Below are 12424 nucleotides of genomic sequence, written 5' to 3' on the forward strand. Positions count from 1 at the left end.
TCCATTTTTTATTCTTATATGTGTCCAGATGCATGTAGTTATATGTATGTTTACATCTGTTCATGTATGTTCGTCTGTTTACTACTTTTTCCACCTGTATTATATTTTTATTGTATCATTAAAATTCATTAAATTAAAAAAAAATAAAAATAAAATTCATTAAATTTACTTTTCTGTACCCCATGACCTAGAAATAACAAAGGGAGTACTTACTCTAAGAGCCCTACAATCCTAACTGATAGATGCCTTACATTTAAAGCAAGACAGAGTTGTGTCTCTCCCGTAGAGCTGATTTTCACTGACTATTCTAAATAAGCTGATTATATTGTCTGGTCTCCAATTTGCTGCACCTAAATCTTAGATGCCCCCTCCCTCCATTGTAGTTTTCTTGTTAGAAAATTGCTCTCTTAGTGAAGCTTGGAATTCTGAAGTGGTCCCCCAACACAGTTGCTATCTAAGGGCTAGGAGAGAACAGAATTTAACTGCAGGTTTCTCCAGAGGCCAGGGTATAAAGATGGTTAGAAACCAAGGTTGGGGAATCACAAGCATGCGTGGTGGAATGGCATTCCTCTTCTCTCTTTCTAAAAGCAGTCTGGCTTCAGGAGAATGGGCGTTGTGTTTCCAGTAGTCTTGCAAATGCAGGTCTAACTTTGGCACAGCCTTTCCATCTGCCCACCAGTATCCATGCCCCAGTTGACACAAGGGTTGTGGAAAGCAGATGGAACATTGCAAAGGAGATAATCCTGGAAATTCAAACAGGCAGACAGGGTCAAAGAATGGAAAGCATTCTTGGGAGGCCAGCATTTCCAGCTCACAGTAATCAAGAAATCAACTCAAACCCTTGAAGCCTGACAAACCCTTGAAGGCTGACAAAATGTGCATTTCCTGTAAGTTACTCCTTGGCCCTCCCCAGTTAAGTCACCACTATATATATATATATACTGTCTCAGACAAATGGATTTGAGTTCCAAATTATGTTCTTGAAACTCAGATTAGTTCCAAGTTCAGTTCAGTCGCTCAGTCGTGTTTGACTCTTTGCGACTTCATGGACTGCAACATGCCAGGCCTCCCTGTCCATCACCAACTCCCAGAGTTTACCCAAACTCATACCCATTGAGTCGATGATGCCATCTAACCATCTCATCCTCTGTAATCCCCTTCTCCTCCTGCCTTCAATCTTTTCCAGCATCAGGGTATTTTCCAATGAATCAGCTCTTCACATCAGGTGGCCAAAGTATTGGAGTTTCAGCTTCAACATTAGTCCTTCCAATGAACCCTCAGGACTGATCTCCTTTAGGATGGACTGGTTGGATCTCCTTGCAGTCCAAGGGACTCTCAAGAGTCTCCTCCAACACCACAGTTCAAAAGCATCAATTCTTCTGCGCTCAGCTTTCTTTATGGTCCAACTCTCACATCCATACATGACTACTGGAAAAACTATAGCCTTGACTAGACGGACCTTTGTTGGCAAAGTAACGTCTCTGCTTTTTAATATGCCGTCTGGATTGGTCATAACTTTGCTTCCAAGAAGAAAGCGTCTCTTAATTTCATGGCTGCAGTCACCATCTGCAGTGATTTTGGAGCCCAAAACCATAAAGTCAGCCACTGTTTCCACTGTTTCCCCATCTATTTGCCATGAAGTGATGGGACCAGATGCCATGATCTTTGTTTTCTGAATGTGGAGCTTTAAGCCAAATTTTTCACTCTCCTCTTTCACTCTCATCAAGAGGCTCTTTAGTTCTGCTTTACTTTCTGCCATAAGGGTGATGTCATCTGCATATCTGAGGGTATTGATATTTCTCCTGGTAATGTTGATTCCAGCTTGTGCTTCATCAAGCCCAGCGTTTCTCATGATGTACTCTGCATATAAGTTAAATAAGCAGGGTGACAATATACAGCCTTGACCTACTCCTTTTCCTATTTGGAACCAGTCTGTTGTTCCATGTCCAGTTCTAACTGTTGCTTCCTGACCTGCATACAGATTTCTCAAGAGGCAGGTCACATGGTCTGGTATTCCCATCTCTTTCAGAATTGTCCACAGTTTATTGTAATCCACACAGTCAAAGGCATTGGCATAGTCAATAAAGCAGAAACAGATGTTTTTCTGGAACTCTCTTGCTTTTTCAATGATCCGGCGGATGTTGGCAATTTGATCTCTGGTTCCTCTCCCTTTTCTAAAACCAGATTGAATATCTGGAAGTTCACAGTTCACGTATTGCTGAAGCCTGGCTTGAAGAATTTTGAGCATTACTTTACTAGCGTGTGAGATGAGTGCAATTGTGTGGTAGTTTGACCATTCCTTGGCATTGGTTTTCTTTGGGATTGGAATGAAAACTGACTTTTTCCAGTCCTGTGGCCACTGCTGAGTTTTCCAAATTTGCTGGCATATTGAGTGCAGCACTTTAACAGCATCATCTTTTAGGATTTGAAATAGCTCAACTGGAATTCCATCACCTCCACTAGCTTTGTTCATAGTGATGCTTCCTAAGGCCTGCTTGACTTCACATTCCAGAATGTCTGGCTCTAGGTGAATGATCACACCATCGTGATTATCTGGGTTTTGAAGATCTTTTTTGTACAGTTCTTCTGTATATTCTTGCCACCTCTTCTTAATATCTTCTGCTTCTGTTAGGTCCATACCATTTCTGTCCTTTATTGAGCCCATCTTTGCATGAATTGTTCCCTTGGTATCTCTAATTTTCTTGAAGAGATCTCTAGTCTTTCCCATTCTATTGTTTTCCTCTATTTCTTTGCATTGATCAATGAGGAAGGCTTTCTTATCTCTCCTTGCTATTCTCTGGAACTCTGCATTCAAATGGATATATCTTTCCTTTTCTCCTTCGCTTTTCGCTTCTCTTCTTTTCACAGCTATTTGTAAGGCCTCCTCAGACAGCCATTTTGCTTTTTTGTGTTTCTTTTTCTTGGGGATGGTGTTGATCCCTGTCTCCTGTACAAATGTCATGAACCTCCATCCATAGTTCATCAGGCACTCTGTCTAACAGATATAGTCCCTTAAATCTATTTCTCACTTCCACTATATAATTGTAAGGGATTTGATTTAGGTCATACCTGAATGGTTTAGTGGTTTTCCTACTTTCTTCAATTTAAGCCTGAATTTGGCAATAAGGAGCTCATGATCTGAGCCACAGTCAGCTCCTGGTCTTGTTTTTGCTGACTGTATAGAGCTTCTCCATTTTTGGCTGCAAAGAATATAATCAGTTTGATTTCAGTGTTGACCATCTGGTGGTGTCCATGTGTAGAGTCTTCTCTTGTGTTGTTGGAAGATGGTGTTTGCTATGACCACTGCGTTCTCTTGGCAAAACTATGTTAGCCTTGGCCCACTTCATTCTGTATTCCAAGGCCAGATTTGCCTGTTAATCCTGGTGTTTCTTGAGTTCCTACTTTTGCATTCTAGTCCCCTGTAATGAAAAGGACATCTTTTCTGGGTGTTAGTTCTAAAAGATCTTCTAAGTCTTCATAGAACCATTCAACTTCAGTTTCTTCAGCGTTACTGGTTGGGGCATAGACTTGGATTACCGTGATATTGAATGGTTTGCCTTGGAAATAAACAGAGATCATTCTGTTGTTTTTGAGATTGCATCCAAGTACTACATTTCAGACTCTTTTGTTGACCATGATGGTTACTCCATTTCTTCTAAGGGATTCTTGCTCACAGTAGTAGATATAATGGCCATCTGAGTTAAATTCACCCATTCTGGTTCATTTTAATTCGCTGATTCCTAAAATGTTGACATGCACTCTTGCCATCTCGTTTGACCACTTCCAATTAGCCTTGATTCATGGACCTAACATTCCAGGTTCCTATGCGATATTGCTCTTTACAGTATTCATGACGGACCTTGCTTCCATCACCAGTCACGTCCACGACTGGTGTTGTTTTTGCTTTGGCTCCGTCTCTTCATTCTTTCTGGAGTTATTTCTCCACTGATCTCCAGTAGCATATTGGGCACCTACTGACCCGGGAAGTTCATCTTTCAGTGTACTATCTTTTTGCCTTTTCATACTGTTCATGGGGTTCTCAGGGTAAGAATACTGAAGAGGTTTGCCATTCCCTTCTCCAGTGGACCACATTTTGTTAGAACTCTCCACCATGACTTGTCCATATTGGGTGGTCCTACACGGTGTGGCTTAGTTTCATTGAGTTAGACAAGGCTGTGGTCCGTGTGATTAGATTGGTTAGTTTTCTGTGATTGTGGTTTCAATCTGTCTGCCCTCTCTCAGTGCCTACCATCTTACTGGGGTTTCTCTGACCTTGTACATGGGGTATCTCCTCTCAGCTGCTCACCACTCCAGTGCCGCTCATTTATAATAGAAACAATGGTCTTAAAATCCAGCACTTTTGATTTAGAGCAGCCAGAATTTTTTAGAGGAAAAGGAATTTGAAGTTTCAAAAGACTCTTTCCCCTCAAAAGATCAATGCACAAAGTTTATGTTTTAAACAAGGTATTAGAAAGAAATGAGAAGAGTAACAAAAAAGCTCTACTTCCTGCAGATTAAAGATTGCTGGGATTTTGTCAAATATATCTTTTTTTATTTAAAAAAAGATATAAAAAGATTTAGATGCTAGTGAGTTCTTAAAAGGCGCACAAAAATCTCTGGTAGTGAGCAAAGAGCTGTCAGAGGGCTTTCGTGCAAAATCAGGTAGTTGGAGAGTGGTTGCAAGGACATGATGACCCTGGAGCAGATGGAATGCCTCTCTCCAGGGGTGTCAGCATGGGCTAAATGCCTCCTCTGAGGGCAAGAAGGATGCTGAAGAAGTCTGGAGATGACATGATGGTGAGAGGAACTGCCCCCCTGCCAAAAAAAAAAAACACGCTGAAATGACTGAGTTTACCTGGAGCTGAACTTGATTGCTTTTCTGCTGTTGGGTGGAATTGAAAACTGAAATGTAATTTTATCACAGAAAAATAAGGTTCAGTCATTTACGTGTTAAGAGTTTTGTGGCCTATGAAAATCTTGCCCACCAAACTCTGAGAAGCAACATGAGAAAATTTGTTATAAGTCTATAGGTAAGTGTCTCATGGAATCCAAGAGAAAAACGTGTGAGCTAGGTTCATAAAAGACTATAACCAAGTATTGGAAACTCTCTTCTCGGCTCTCATTGCTGCTTCTTTATGCACACCCGTTTCTGTCTTCTCTGAGGATCAACTGTCTGTACTCCCCCATCCATATGCCAGAATATAGTGGCGTCGAGATCCTAAATTATGTGACACAGTTCTAGCCACATACAGATTCTAACTTTGTCTCTTAGTCTCAATTCCAAATTCTTACACAAGAATCTGATTGGCCCACTTTAATCCCATGTCTGTCTCCCTCAGTTGAATTGGCAGTGACCTGAAAAGCCATGGCCTACGGCACATGACTGCTGTGGTCCTCATCCTGTTCCAGGGCATGGTCCTCAGGGAGTTGGAAATGGCCATGAGCTGGGAAGACAAGATGATGATTCATTTACTGTGAGGCTTATGCCTTGCTTCTGCCATTTAAAATTTAGGAGGAATAATATCTATAAATCTCTACTTCTAAATGAAGACAAAGAGAACTAGCATTATTAAACTTCTGTCCCAGATACTAGACACTGTAGTAAAGTTAACCAGGTTATCCTGACTCGTCCTATAAACAACCTAAGATATGGGCATTTTAATTTCCGTCTTTACAAATAAGGAGATTGGTGTTTACAGAGGTTAAATCTCAGCGCTTGTAAGGGGCAGAGCTCAGATCGGAATCCAGACAGAAGCAGCTCTGCAGCAGAGGAGAGAGCTATTAAGATTGAGATAATGTCTGAAAGCAGCACACTACATTCTCAGCCATGAGTAAATTGCCTGGGACAGGATCTTGCATAGAGCAAATGCTCAGAATTAAAAGTCTCATTAATAAGAGCACCTGACTCTTCAATTACAGTGGCAGTCTTACCATCATAAAGTGTTTGGCTCACATTAATCCACCAAACACCTCTACGAAGTGGGCACCCATCTGCTTTAAGGGGTTTCTGCCAAGACACGTTATATGAAAAATGAAAAAGGAGATTAAAACAGCTGCCTATACCAATTTTAACTGTGATTGACCTTCAGCCACCGTTTGGTGCGATGGATCAGAGAGCTTTTAAAGCGTCCTGTGCTGCTTCATGTTGAGGTGTGAATTTGTCAGCTTAGGGGCCTGTTGTCATAGTGTCTTTAGAATCTTCCATGTGCTCTGATCTTCTGACCTCCCAAAGCTAAATATAACTCTTTATGATTGGTGCTGAGCTCACACAAAGTCCAGACTGTAAATGTTTGCCAAATGAAATATTTGTCAACAGGTAATGATTAATCACCTACTGTATTCTCAGCCCTGAGAATATTAAATCTCTAAGACACAATCTATGCCTCTGAGAGGCACAATTTTTTCTGTGCAGTCAAAAACCCAAGAGCTTAGTAATTAGGGAAATGCAACTCTAAACCACCTTGAGATCTGTCTTCATACTCACCAGGTTAGCTATAGTCAAAAGACAGAGGGGCAAGATGTGGAGAAATCATAATCCTCGCACACTGCTGGGGGGAACGTGAAATGGTGCAGCCGCTATGGAAACAGTGTGGCAGTCTTTTAATAAGTTAAACATAGAATTATCATATGACCCAGCAATTCCATTCCTGGGTGTATACCCAAAAGAATTGAAAACAGGTGTTCAAACAAGAGCTCATACGCAAGTATTCACTGCAGCGCTATTCACAATAGCCAAAATGTAGAGACAACCCAAATGTCCATCAGCTGATGAGTGGATGAACAAAATGGGGTATATCTGTATGTGTGTGTGTGTGTTCAGTCTTGTCCAACTCTTTGTGACCCCATGGACTGTAGCCCGCCAGGCTTCTCTGTCTATGGAATTTTTCACACAAGAATACTGGAGTGGGTTGCCATTTCCTCCTCCAGGGAATCTTCCCAAATAAAGGACAGAACCCGTGTCTCTTGAGTCTCCTACACTGGCAGGCAGATTCTTTTCCACTGCACCACCTGGGGAGCCTAGCATATCTGTACAATGGAATACTATTTAGTAATAAGTGATTAAGTGCTGATGAAACATTGGATCAATACTAAATGGAAGAAGCCAGACCTGAAAGACCACACATATCATATGATCCCATATTTATGAAAAGTCTAGGTTTCTCTATGTATGTAATATATGCGTGCATGCTAAGTCACTTCAGTCATGTCCAGCTCTTTGCAATCCTATGGACTGTAGCCCTCCAGGCTTCTCTGTCCATGGGATTTTCCAGGCAAGAATACTGGAGTTGATTGCCATTTCCTTATCTAATATGTAATATATATTTACATATAAATAACTGTAAGAGCTATGACCAGAGATGAGCATATCAATATGAAATGCCTTGTGATTCCAACTGGCATTCTGTCAGATGGCCTTTCTTCTAAGAGGTGGAGTGAAAACGTACTAGCCTGGGAGCAGCTATTGGAAATTGGCCCATCTGGTTTCCTAACTGAGTTCAGAAAGCAAATACCACCGGATTCATATACTGATCTATCAGTATCCTCATTGCTGAGTATATATAAATCATATAAGACCCTAAAACTATATATTTATGTATTAAACTTTTGGTTACACTTCCCACTGTTTTTCCCCCCTATTGTGTTTTTTAATTGGTGTTACTGTGGCTCATGTTCAGGGTATTATACTCTGAATCCATCCCCTTCCAAGAAGTTTTGTAAAATCATGTTCATCTATCTAAAAGTTGTACAGTTGTAAAGTTCTTTTTACCTGTTTAAAAATTATTGAGATAGAGTTGACTTGTAACATTGTATTAGTTTTCAGGGTACAACATGATTATTTGGGCTTCCCCAGTGGCTCAGCAGTAAAGAATCTGTCTGCAATGCAGGAGACATGGGTTCGATCCCTGGGTCAAAAGATCCCCTGGAGGAAGGCATGGCAACCCTTCTCCAGTATTCTTGCCTGGAGAATCCCATAGACAGAGGAGCCTGGCGGGCTACAGTCCATAGGGTTGCAAAGAGTCAGACACGACTGAAGCAACTGAGCATAATGGCACAGCACATAATTATTTGATTTCTATATATGTAAGTATTAGGAAATGATCACCTCAGTAAGTCTAGTTAATATCCTTCACCACACATAGCTACAATTTTTTTGTGTGTAACAAGTACTTTTAAGATCTTCTCTCTTGACAACTTTTAAATATACAGTATTGTTAACTGTAGCCCCTGTGCTGTACATCCCCAGGACTTATTTTATAACCGGAAGTTTGTACTTTTGACCACTTTTACCCATCACACTCACTCCCTGCCCCCCATCCACCTCTGGCAACCACCAATCTGCTCTCAGTATCTATGAGCCATTTTATTTATTTATTTATTTTATTCTTCATATTAGTGAAGTTCTTTTTACCCCTTTAAAAATTATTGAAATATAATTGACGTAACATTATATTAGTGTTCAGTGTACAACTTAATTATTTGGGCATCCCCAGTGGCTCCATGTGGAGAAGGCAATGGCACCCCACTCCAGTACTCTTGCCTGGAAAATCCCATGGATGGAGGAGCCTGGTAGGCTGCAGTCTATGGGGTCGCTGAGTCAGACATGACAGTGACTTCACTTTCACTTTTCACTTTCATGCATTGGAGAAGGAAATGGCAACCCACTCCAACTTTCTTGCCTGGAGAATCCCAGGGACGGCGGAGCCTTGTAGGCTGCTGTCTATGGGGTCGCACAGAGTCAGACACGACTGATGCAACTTAGCAGCAGTAGCAGCAGTGGCTCCATGGGCTTTCCTTATAGCTCAGTTGGTAAATAATCTGCCCACAGTGCAGGAGACTTGAGTTCAATTCCTGGGTTGGGAAGATCCCCTGGAAAAAGAAATGGCAACCCACTCTAGTATACTTGCCTGGAGAATCCCATGGATAGAGGAGCATGGCAGGCTACAGTCCATGGGGTCGCAAGAGTTGGACACGACTTAGTGACCAAATCACCACCACCAGTGGCTCCATAGTGAGAAACTATGAAATTTGTCTTTCTCTATCTGACTTATTTCGAGTAGCATAATGCCCTCGGGGTCTATCCATGTTGTCACAGATGGCAAAGTTTCCCTTTTCATGGTTGAATAATATTCCATTGTGTGTATATGTGTATGGCATTTTCTTTTCCCATTCATCTCTTGGTGAATACCTCGATTGCCTCCACGTCTTATCTACTACAAATAATGTTACAATGAACATGAGGGTTCATATATCTTTTCACATTAGTGTTTTTATTTCCTTCACATAAATAGCCCCAAATGGAGTTGCAGGGCCATATGATAGTTCTATTTTTAATTTTTAAAGGAACTTGCATGCTGTTTTCCTCAGTGGCTGCACCATTTTACATTTCCACCCACACAGCACAAAAGTTCCTTTTTCTCCACATCTTCTCCAACATTTGCTTTTTCTTCTTTTTCTTAACAATAGTACCTTGCACTGATCTGTATTTAAAAATTACCCTAAATGTTGAAATATGTACATTTTGGGGTGTCTTCCCAGTTTAATGGGCTTCTGTGGTAGCTCAGCTGATAAAGAATCCACCTGCAGTGCAGGAGACCCTGGTTCAATTCCTGGGTTGTTAAGATCCCCTGGAGAAGGGATAAGCCACCCACTCCAGTATTCTTGCCTGGAGAATACCCATGGACAAAGGAGCCTGTGGGCTACAGTCCATGGGGTCCCAAAGAGTCGGACATGACTCAGTGACTCTAAATGTTGAAATAGGTACATTTTGGGGTGTCTTCCCAGTTTAATACTCCCATTTCATTGAGAGCATCTCTATCTCCATGAGACAGCCATGTTCAGGATTGATGACCCTGCTTTGCTGGTGCCATGAATAGATACCTAACCTGAGGTGAGGCAATCAGACCAGAGTGGGGCTTGGGGATGACTGACTATGCCTTTTAGCTGGAAAGAGGGTTATGGAAAATGAAGAGCAGAAACTGCTATAATGGAAAACCATTCTCATCCACATACCAGGAAAAACAAAGAAAGTAGATATTTATAGAGAAGAACTGATTTTTGAATTGATGTGAATAACTAAGGAAAAAGGGGGGAAAACAGTCTGGCTAGAGAGAGAAAGAGCTCCCTTTCTAGGCAGGGAATGTGAAAGACACACAGAGAGAAAAAATGATAGTTCTTGTTAGTATTCTAGTTCCTTGTTCTTGGTTTTCATGATGTCCATTCCTGTCCTTGGGTTCTGTGAGACACCCTGAATTTTTGCATGATGTCCATTCCTGTCCTTGGGTTCTGTGAGACACCCTGACTTTTTGTATAAAGTTCTCCTGATTTTTTTTTTCTTTTTTGCCTAAGATAGCTTGAATGAGTGTATTGACTAAGACTACTAGAACTACTTCTCCATCTTGTTTTGAGCCCCTGAACAAACAAATAAACTTTGACTCTTTCTGAATTAAACACATTTAAAGGCATTTATATCTGTAATCATCTAATCCAAACCATTCATTTTATACAACAAAACATTGGTGTCCAAGGAAGTGAAATCCCCTGCTCAAGGTCTCACAGTTAGGAGATGGCAGAGCCAGAAACAAAACTAAGGTCTTTGAATATCAGCCTAGTGTTCTTTCTGCTAAACAAGGCTACCTTTTCATGAAAACATTTAGCACCATGCTTGGGGCAAAGAACGCCTGCTCCCTATTCTGAATGATCACTGGCGTAGTCAGTTGGTCCAGGCTGAACATTTGAAGTATCCCAGACCTCTGGAGTGAGCTATGAGCTCCAGCTACTGGCGCAGAGATGAGCCCCTGCCTGAAGGAGAGATACCTAGGGACTTTTCAGGGAGAATAATCAGATACTTAGATAAAAAGGGATGATCTGAATCTCCATTTTCTGAGCTCCAATACACTAGGGATCATGTGAGCTTAGTGCTTCTAGGGATTTTCTTTTTAGCACGAGAAGACATACAGCTCTGAAAAACAAAGCCAGCTCAGAGGAAAACAGAACCAAGAGATGAAAAGAGACAGCTGCCCAATGACTTTATTTGAGTAGCTAGAGTCAACCCTGCCAAAGTTTTCAACTCCTAAATTCTCAGTTACCTTACCCAGTGTGTTTCCTCTCTGCTTAAGCTGGTTTGGCTTTGCTGGTGCCTACAGCCAAGTAAGTTAGAATACCAAACTGTTGACTGCTAACCACAGTTTAATTTTATATACTTTGCTTCTTATTGTCACATACTACAGAGAGGATACATCTTCGGGTCATTATGAAGGGAAGTTAACCTTTGTGATTTAAAATTTAATTCATATGAGTTATTGAGACATCCCTGGTAGTCCAGTGCTCCCTAGTCAGGGAACTAAGAGCCTGCATGCCACACAACATGCCAAAATCAATCAACAAATGAGTTATTGAGGCTACACTAAGAACAAGAGTGACAAGTGAACACAACTGTATATGTGCGTTTTAAAAATTGAGGTATCGTTGCTTTTTAATAGTACACGTCACAGATGCATAACATAGTGATTCACCATTTTTAAAGGTTATACTCCATTTAGAGTTCTTATACAATGTTGACTATATTCCCTGTGCTGTACAATGCATACTTATAGCTTACTTATTTTATACATGGTAAGCTGTACCTCTTAGCCCCCTATCTCTATCTTGCCCCTCCACTCTTTCCTCTGCCCACTGATGGTAGCCACTAATTTGTTCTCTTATCTGTGAGTCTGTTTCTTTTGTGTTATGTTGACTAGCTTGTTTATTTTTTAGCTTCCACATATAAATAATATCATTACAGTATTTGTCTTTGTCTGACTTATCTCACTAAGAATAATACCCACGAGGCCCATCCGTGTTGCTACAAATGGCAAAATTTCATTCTTTTTTCTGGTTGAGTAGTAGTCCATCATCTTTATCCATTCATGTGTTGAGGGACACTTAGGTTGCTTTCGTATCTTGGCAATTGTAAATAATGCTGCTATGAACATTGGGGTGCTTGTGGTTTTTTCTTGAATTAGTGTTTTTGTTTCCTTCAGATATATATGCAGGCGTGGAGTGCTAGGTCATATGGTAGTTCTGGTTTTAGTGTTTTTGAAGAACTTCCATAATGTCGGTGACTGCACCAATTTACTTTCCTGCCAGCAGTATTCTAGGGTTCCCTTTTCTCCACATCCTCACCAACATTTGTTATTTGTAGACTTTTTAATGGTAACCATTCTGATGGATGTGAGGTGATATCTCATTGTGGTTTTGATTGGCATTCCTCTGATGATATATGATATTGAGCAGTTTTTCATGTGCCTGTTGGCCATCTGTATGTCTTTTTTAAAATTTTATTTATCCAGCTGTGTTGAGTCTTGTGGTACACGGGCTCGTTGTTGCAGCACATGGGCTCAGTTGCCCCATGGCATGTGGGATCTTAGTTCCCTGCAGGCATGTG

The sequence above is a fragment of the Bos grunniens genome, chromosome 4, assembly GCF_055505025.1.
Source record: "Bos grunniens cultivar Pamir isolate PY7600 chromosome 4, Bosgru_T2T1.0, whole genome shotgun sequence".
NCBI classification, from domain to species: Eukaryota; Metazoa; Chordata; class Mammalia; order Artiodactyla; family Bovidae; genus Bos; species Bos grunniens.